The sequence below is a fragment of the Haliotis asinina genome, chromosome 1 (genome assembly GCF_037392515.1).
Source record: "Haliotis asinina isolate JCU_RB_2024 chromosome 1, JCU_Hal_asi_v2, whole genome shotgun sequence".
NCBI classification, from domain to species: Eukaryota; Metazoa; Mollusca; class Gastropoda; order Lepetellida; family Haliotidae; genus Haliotis; species Haliotis asinina.
Genome location: NC_090280.1, coordinates 17,584,805 through 17,592,184, shown reverse-complemented (window position 1 = coordinate 17,592,184; position 7,380 = coordinate 17,584,805).

Below are 7,380 nucleotides of genomic sequence, written 5' to 3'. Positions count from 1 at the left end.
TGGAAGCGAAGTCCAAGCACTGAAGGTGTGCTCTACCATTTTGTTTCACTTACATACAGGCTATGACATGCATTTGGAAAAACTTTGTGAAACTTCACCGTCAATGACATTCACACTCGAGACTGAAAATATCACACGCTAAGCTTCCGGATGCTTTTATGTCCTCAAATGCATCACCGGTGGCTTATGAAATCGCATACTTTAAAAAAATTCAGTTTTTTTCCTGAAAAATCTGAGTTTTTTTTAAAGACAAATTGGAGAGCAGATTTTGTATTTGAAAACCGGAGTAACTCTGCAGTGGTTGGCATCTCTGATCTTGGTTTACTGATTCTTTACAGAAAACGCACATATTCAATTATATATATATATATAAATACTTAACAAAAATAGTTCAGGATTATGAAAAGTCATATATGTTGGACACATCTACAGAAAACTCAGTTTTCACCATGAAAATATTTTCCTGAATATACTTATGATCTTTATTCACATTCGTTCGGTATATCTGGAAAAATTACAATATACAATCATTTTCTCATTTAATCTGTCCACCAAATTAATACAAACATTGTTTAATTCACAAAAAAAAAAGATTTTAATAATGCAAATCATTCGACTATCAACCAGTAAGACAAGAAATGGTATTATCCACACATTCATACAAAATATGCAAAAATACAGGTAATGTCAGTTAATATCTTTGTATATATACTATGTTCATAATCTACTGTTGAATTCAATAGGATATGATCAATGATAAGAAAATATATAAAAGACAAATATATGTGAAGCACTTAATGGAAAGTGTGTGAACCACAAAGTAAATTAGTGTGTTGTTTCATTGATATTAAAAAAGTCTAAGTTTATCCTAAGTACTTTTCGCTACACTCCACTACTGAGTCTAACAAAACCTTATGGGAGGTCACGTCAGGTAACCTTTGAGATTGTCCAATCAGAACACAGCTTACCAAATCGCGAAAGTGGACATTCGCATATACCTTTTGAACTTTTTATCTCGAAAAGGTTCATACCCGAACAATTCCGAATGCTATTTAGCGTGCGCTCGCTTCTGGGTGATGCATACAGCATACGTACAACCATGACAACAGTGAGTAAACAGTCACTGAAACAGTGTTTTGGGCAATATTCAAGGATACCATCTTGCGAAAATATCAGGTAATGCTAACCATGTCAACAGAAACCCCAAAGCGTATATACTGCAGGTCAAATAACTGTGTTATTGGTCCCTCAAAGGTCCCTCAAAGGTTACCTGACGTGACCTTCTACTAGGTTTTGTTAGACTCAGTGGTGGAGTGTAACGAAATACACTGAGACTAAGTTTACTTAGACTGATATTAAAACTGCTGCCTATTTGCAGTGAAAACGTACCGATGAATGTCACTTTTAACCAAAAAGTACATCGAATAAAGTGAAACTGAGATTGCGAATCCTCATGATTTTTACCTTGCCAACTGAACCTTTAAATTTCAGCTTTTTTTTCAACAAAGTACAAAAGTTATTTAACAAACCATGACAGTTTCAAAACGCTATATTTGTTTGTATTATAAGGGGGTATGCACACTAAATGAAACACCGAAAACAGGTAGGGCTGGTCAAAGTTAACGCTCATCACGTATTGCACATGCATTTGTTTTACTGTTCAAACTACTGCGCGTACCCCCCTGTAATACAAATCAATAATACCAAATAATAATACCGAAGGAGGAGATTTTATGCTATGAAGCACGGGTTGATTGGTGACATGGAATCGCACATGAAATGTGTTCGGGTGAGGCGTGAATACTGGAGTTCCCTCTTTTTGCAACAAGTGAGTCCTTGGGTCAAGATCAGATGGAACTCCAGCATCATGGCATGAAAGGAGGAAAATAATTCCTGGTTGAATCTCACTTTAATGCTTGACTGATGTAATTTGTGTCCATGCGATATGCTGTCGTTGAAAGGTCAACTTTCATCTCAACATTTCCGTACATTAGTAAATATATAGTCTGGTTCATAATTATTGAGAATTTTTCTTCTTACTTTGAGCTATCCTAACACCTCAACTGATTCACTGATACTTAAAACTAAGTAATGGTATCAGGGAGGTAACTCCTCTTGGCCTACTGAGTATAGTACAATTAGAGTTACCTCCCCTGAATTTGTAGCAGACGTCATTTTCCTCAGCACTGTCAACAATGTCTGCTGAAGATAAAAGAAGGTTGATTTTTGAGTTGTGTAATTAAGGAATTGATGATGTAAATACATTGGCAGAGAGACCAGGAACTCCTCTTTCTACTGTGTATAGGATTAGGAAGAATTGTAACGAGGGAAAGGATTTTGGGCACCAGAAAGGAGCAGGGAGACACAGAAAATTGGACTTCTCAGATCGCGTCCAGCTGGGAATTTTAGCATCTAAAAAGCAAAGGGCAAGCATCTCCAACATCAGGTATGAAATGATAGAAAGGGGATCAACAGTTGTATCAAAATCTACAGTTAGAAGAAATTTGATTGATCTTGGATGGGAGAAAAAGACTGGAATTCCTTCTCCTCCTATGAAACAAGAACATAAAGACAGGCGTGTTGAGTGGTGTTTGGCACATGAAAACTTTGACTGGGAAAATGTGATTTTTACTGATGAAAGCTCAATATGGGTATATCCCAATAATGTGAAAATATGGACAAAATCTGCGTCAGCACCGTTGTATCGACGACCTAAATACAGCCCAAAGTGTCATGTATGGGGAGGGATATCCTTATTAGGAACGACCCCGCTGTGGGTGTTTGAGGGAAATCTGACAAGTCAACGCTACACTAACATATTAGATAATGTTCTCCTTCCAAGTGCACATGTGTTTTATGGAAATGACTGGATTTTGCAGCAAGATAATGATCCTAAACACACCGCAAAACATGCCAAGCAGTGGTTTCAGGAGAAAAATGTGACTGCATTACCATTTCCTGCATATAGTCCTGACTTAAATCTCATTGAGAACATTTGGGGGATGATGAAGGAATGTGTGAATCAAAAGGGGTTGACAAAAATTGAAGACATGAAGAGAGAAGTGGTCCGATACTGGGACAGCATAACTCACGAGACACTAACCTCTCTGATAGGAAGTATGCCTACCCGTCTTAGACTGTGCCGTGAAGCTCAAGGAGACTTGATAAAATATTAAATTGTTACCTACACAACATGAAAAGGTCAGTTCACTTTCACAATACATTCAATTTTATCTGATTTGTTCTCGTTTGATAATATGAAATGGTTTCTCATTCAGAGAAAACAGAGTTTAACTGGCATTGACAGTAAGATAAACAACTATGACATGATACTAAAATACTCACAGACTAATTCGACAGATATTTAAAAAATCAACATGATACACCACCAAAAAATATATATTCAAATGTATAGTAAAAGTACATTCCCTCATAATGGCATCCATTAAAGGCACCGGGTGGTCAAACAAACCATAAATGCCACAGTGAGTAGATTTAATGAAGGCTGGAATGTTTAGTACTTCGGAGGTTTAACAAAAGCAAGAATGTTTACATCCTCGCAAGGTTTAATGAAGGCAGATGATTGGTACTTTTGTACTAATCATAAAATGGGCATGGTAGTCACAAACAAATCATAAACAAGGTGAACCATGGTTTGGAACCAACTATCACATTATCCTGGCACACCAAAGGGACATAATTCACTTTGAAATGGGCAAAACTGATGCCACTCTGAACAGAGTTTATCATTCTTGGACACATCCATTATGCATTTCGTTCAGACTGGACCAGCTCGATACATATTACTCAAACTCACTGATAGGGGAATTTGAGTGTTCACCTAAGGTCTGAATATGAAGCATTTTTTTGATAAGTTGTCATGAGATCAATATTTTATATTGACAAGTATCTGAAGCATACTTGGTGTTCAGCACATTTAAGTTAAACAACACATGTACACTATAAGTTATAATTGTGGGCAACATTTCACAAAGCTATTGTAGCGAAAAGCCTGTCATAAGTCAATGTTACAGTATATGAGATCTTAAGCTTACGGAAGTTTTGTGAAACGGGGCCCAGTTTTTGAACATCAGGAAATCACTCACAATCCCAATAAAATGTTGAGCTGTATATAATAAAACAAGTTATACACATCTACAAAACTTGGTATCAAATACAACTTTATGGACACTCATGAAAATTTTATGAAATTTAAAACACATTCGTCATCATCTTTGCATGAGAAGAATGTTGGAGTTTGTATGAAGTATGTATGTCATATGAAGTATGCGTGATGAGCAAACGCTTTAACCACTAGGCTACCCCATCCCACCGAAAAGAAAGTTTCAAGCATTAAATATCGATAATAACTGTTGTTACAGTCTCTGGTGATTCCAAGATAGTGATAAACTATTAAATAGATGAATATAGATATGTATATATGATCTGTAGGATTAATGATGGTGGACAAACTGTTCAAGGCGCCAGGCTAGTCATCCAGCAAGTTTGAGGTGCCGTGATCAAGCACATCTGAGGCCGAGTGTGAAAACTTTTGTGTGCAGACTCTTTCAAAGTTGTCACAACCCCTAGTGTACAGTACACAACCCTTCCCACGAATTTGTTAGTAAATAACCAGATAGTGGCCACATGAATACATGCTCACACCTAGTTGCTGGTACAGCAACATGCAGTATGCTTGGACAAAGTACAGTGACTATGTGTCCCAGTCCACCCAGCTGTGAATGGGTACCTCGTTAGGATAGGAAAGACACATTAACTCAACATGTCCAGTGCCTGCTAAAGTTGGAAGATCTCCATTGTGTTAATATTGGTAATATATTGTGCTGTTGTGATTGTCATTCAAAGATCCAAGGAAAAACAAATTTAAGAAGGGCTGATGTTTGGAGGTCATGATGGGACATAATACATCCAAAATGGTGACCAATGATGGTTTGATTGGTTGATACTCAACAAAAGATATGTTTGGAGGCCATGCTGGGCCATTACAAAATATTTTGTCCTAGGAAATGCAATAAAGATATATGTAAGCACCAGACTGTTGGAAAATAAAAACAGCCACATAGTTGTGATGTGTATTTCACCTAATAAATATTTAGGTCAACAGGTGTGATAAAATCATTTCTGTGTTGTATCTGCTGCTGCCAAATTACAGGACCAGCCTGAATAAAAACATAAAACAGAAATGCAATAGGTCAAATGTCAACTCAACATTTCGTCATTAGCCAGAGAATCTTGAAGCTGCGGCCCAAGTCTGGAGATGTTTTCAAGTACACTGAAGACAAGATCTCGCTTGTAGGATCTGTATACTCAACTCAATTCAGTCTCAATCATCTATGAAGTGTAAACATTGGAACAAGGTTATAGGATCTGTATACCCAACTCAATTTACCCACAATCAGCAATCGTCTGTGAGAGGTGGGAATTAAATCAAGAACTGCATACATGGAACTCTCACTTGTAGTCATCCTCGATAATCTCAAAAGGTATATGTCTTCGCTATACCCTGGAGGCATCTACAGCAGGTAGGTAACCTTATTACCTCCCTTGGTTGATGAAAGCAGACCCATATGCTCCATAACATTGTGTTATCCACAATACAGAAGTTAACATCCATAAATCTGGCTTTTCTCCCTTGGCTGGCTCTACATTCTCACAGCAGCCACTCAAACAAGAGTCATCAGAAGATGACATATCCCCCCGACCCCACAAACTTGAAAGGACAAATCATCTTATTGTGTTTTTAGACCAAGTCAGAATTATTTCCATGGAATTCATGAAAAATATACATGCTACATATATGTAATCAGAAAAAGTCACCATTTCAAGATCTGTCTTGTATATCTGCCAAGATCTGTTGAAAGATATCAAATGGTTTTTGAGTTGTGCTCCAGAAACGAAGTCAGCAACGTGTTCATGGAAAAGAGAAAATAAAAACCTGTAAATAGCAAAAGGCACCACTTTGGGGTCTGCCACACATATCTACCAAGTAACACTGACAGATATTAAGAAGTTTTTGAGTTCTGCTCCAGAAAAGAAACACACCTCTCACTTTTGAGAGTAAGTCCGAAACGTTTCCATGGAAACAGATAAAATAATAAATCACAAAAACCAGTAGGTAGCAAAAGGAGCCACTTTAGGTTCCAATTGATATATCTACCAAGTTTTGCGAAAAAATATTGAAAGTTTTCTGAGTTCTGCTCCGGAAACGAAGCCCATCCCTCCATTTTGAGACTAAGTCCAAAACGTTTCCATAGAAACGGAGAAAATAATAAATCAGAAAAACATGTAAATAGCAAAAGGCACCACTTTGGGGTCTGCCACACATATCTACCAATTAACACTGACAGATATTAAGAAGTTTTTGAGTTCTGCTCCGGAAACGAAGCCCATCCCACCATTTTGAGACCATGTCCAAAACGTTTCCATGGAAACTGAGAAAATCATAAATCACAAAAACCTGTAAAGAGCAAAAGGCACCACTTCAGCTTTTGACTGATTTATCTACCAAGTTTTGTAGAAAAAAATTGAACGGTTTTTGAGTTCTGCTCCAGAAACAAAACACACCTCCCACTTTTGAGAATATGTCTGAAACGTTTCCATAGAAACCAAGAAAACAACAAATCACAAAAACCTGTACATAGCAAAAGGCACCACTTTAGGTACTGACTGATATGTCTACCAAGTTTTGCAGAAAAATATTGAACGGTTTTTGAGTCCTGCTCCGGAAACGAAGCCCACCCCACGATAAGACTAACACCAAATTGTTCCATGGAAAAGCAAAAAAAATATAAATGCCAAAAATCTGTAAATAGCAAAAAAGGCACAACCATAGGCTGAGATTACTATATCTATCAAATTTGGTCTAAAATATTGAACGGTTTCTGAGTTATGCGGATGGACGGACGGACGGGGGATGGACGGACAGACGAGGCGTCGACTATATCCCCCAGCATTACATTTGTGTCAACAAAGATGGTGGCTGTAGCTGTGAAGGTTTGCTTGCTGCGAGACTCAGATGTAAGGGAAAATCATACAGACACATTGACAGGTCTGAAACCTTAAACAATTTATACAAGACCTTCTATCACTTTCAGAATACCTCTGCAACAATTGTGTTGCAAAGTTGAATCAGTTAGATAAAGAAGTGAAAAATGAATTATGACAGAAGCCTTGTGATTGGTACACTCAACTTTCCAGCAGAGACACCAGATTGGATAAAAAGTCAACAAAAGGAGATAAAAATGATCTGGCCAAGCCGTTGATGCATTCAGGGTATGGTGGAGATTTATATATAACCTGGTGACTATCCAGAATGACTAGAGTCTGTTCTGAGAAATCTGAGAGAAAATCAAGTTCTTG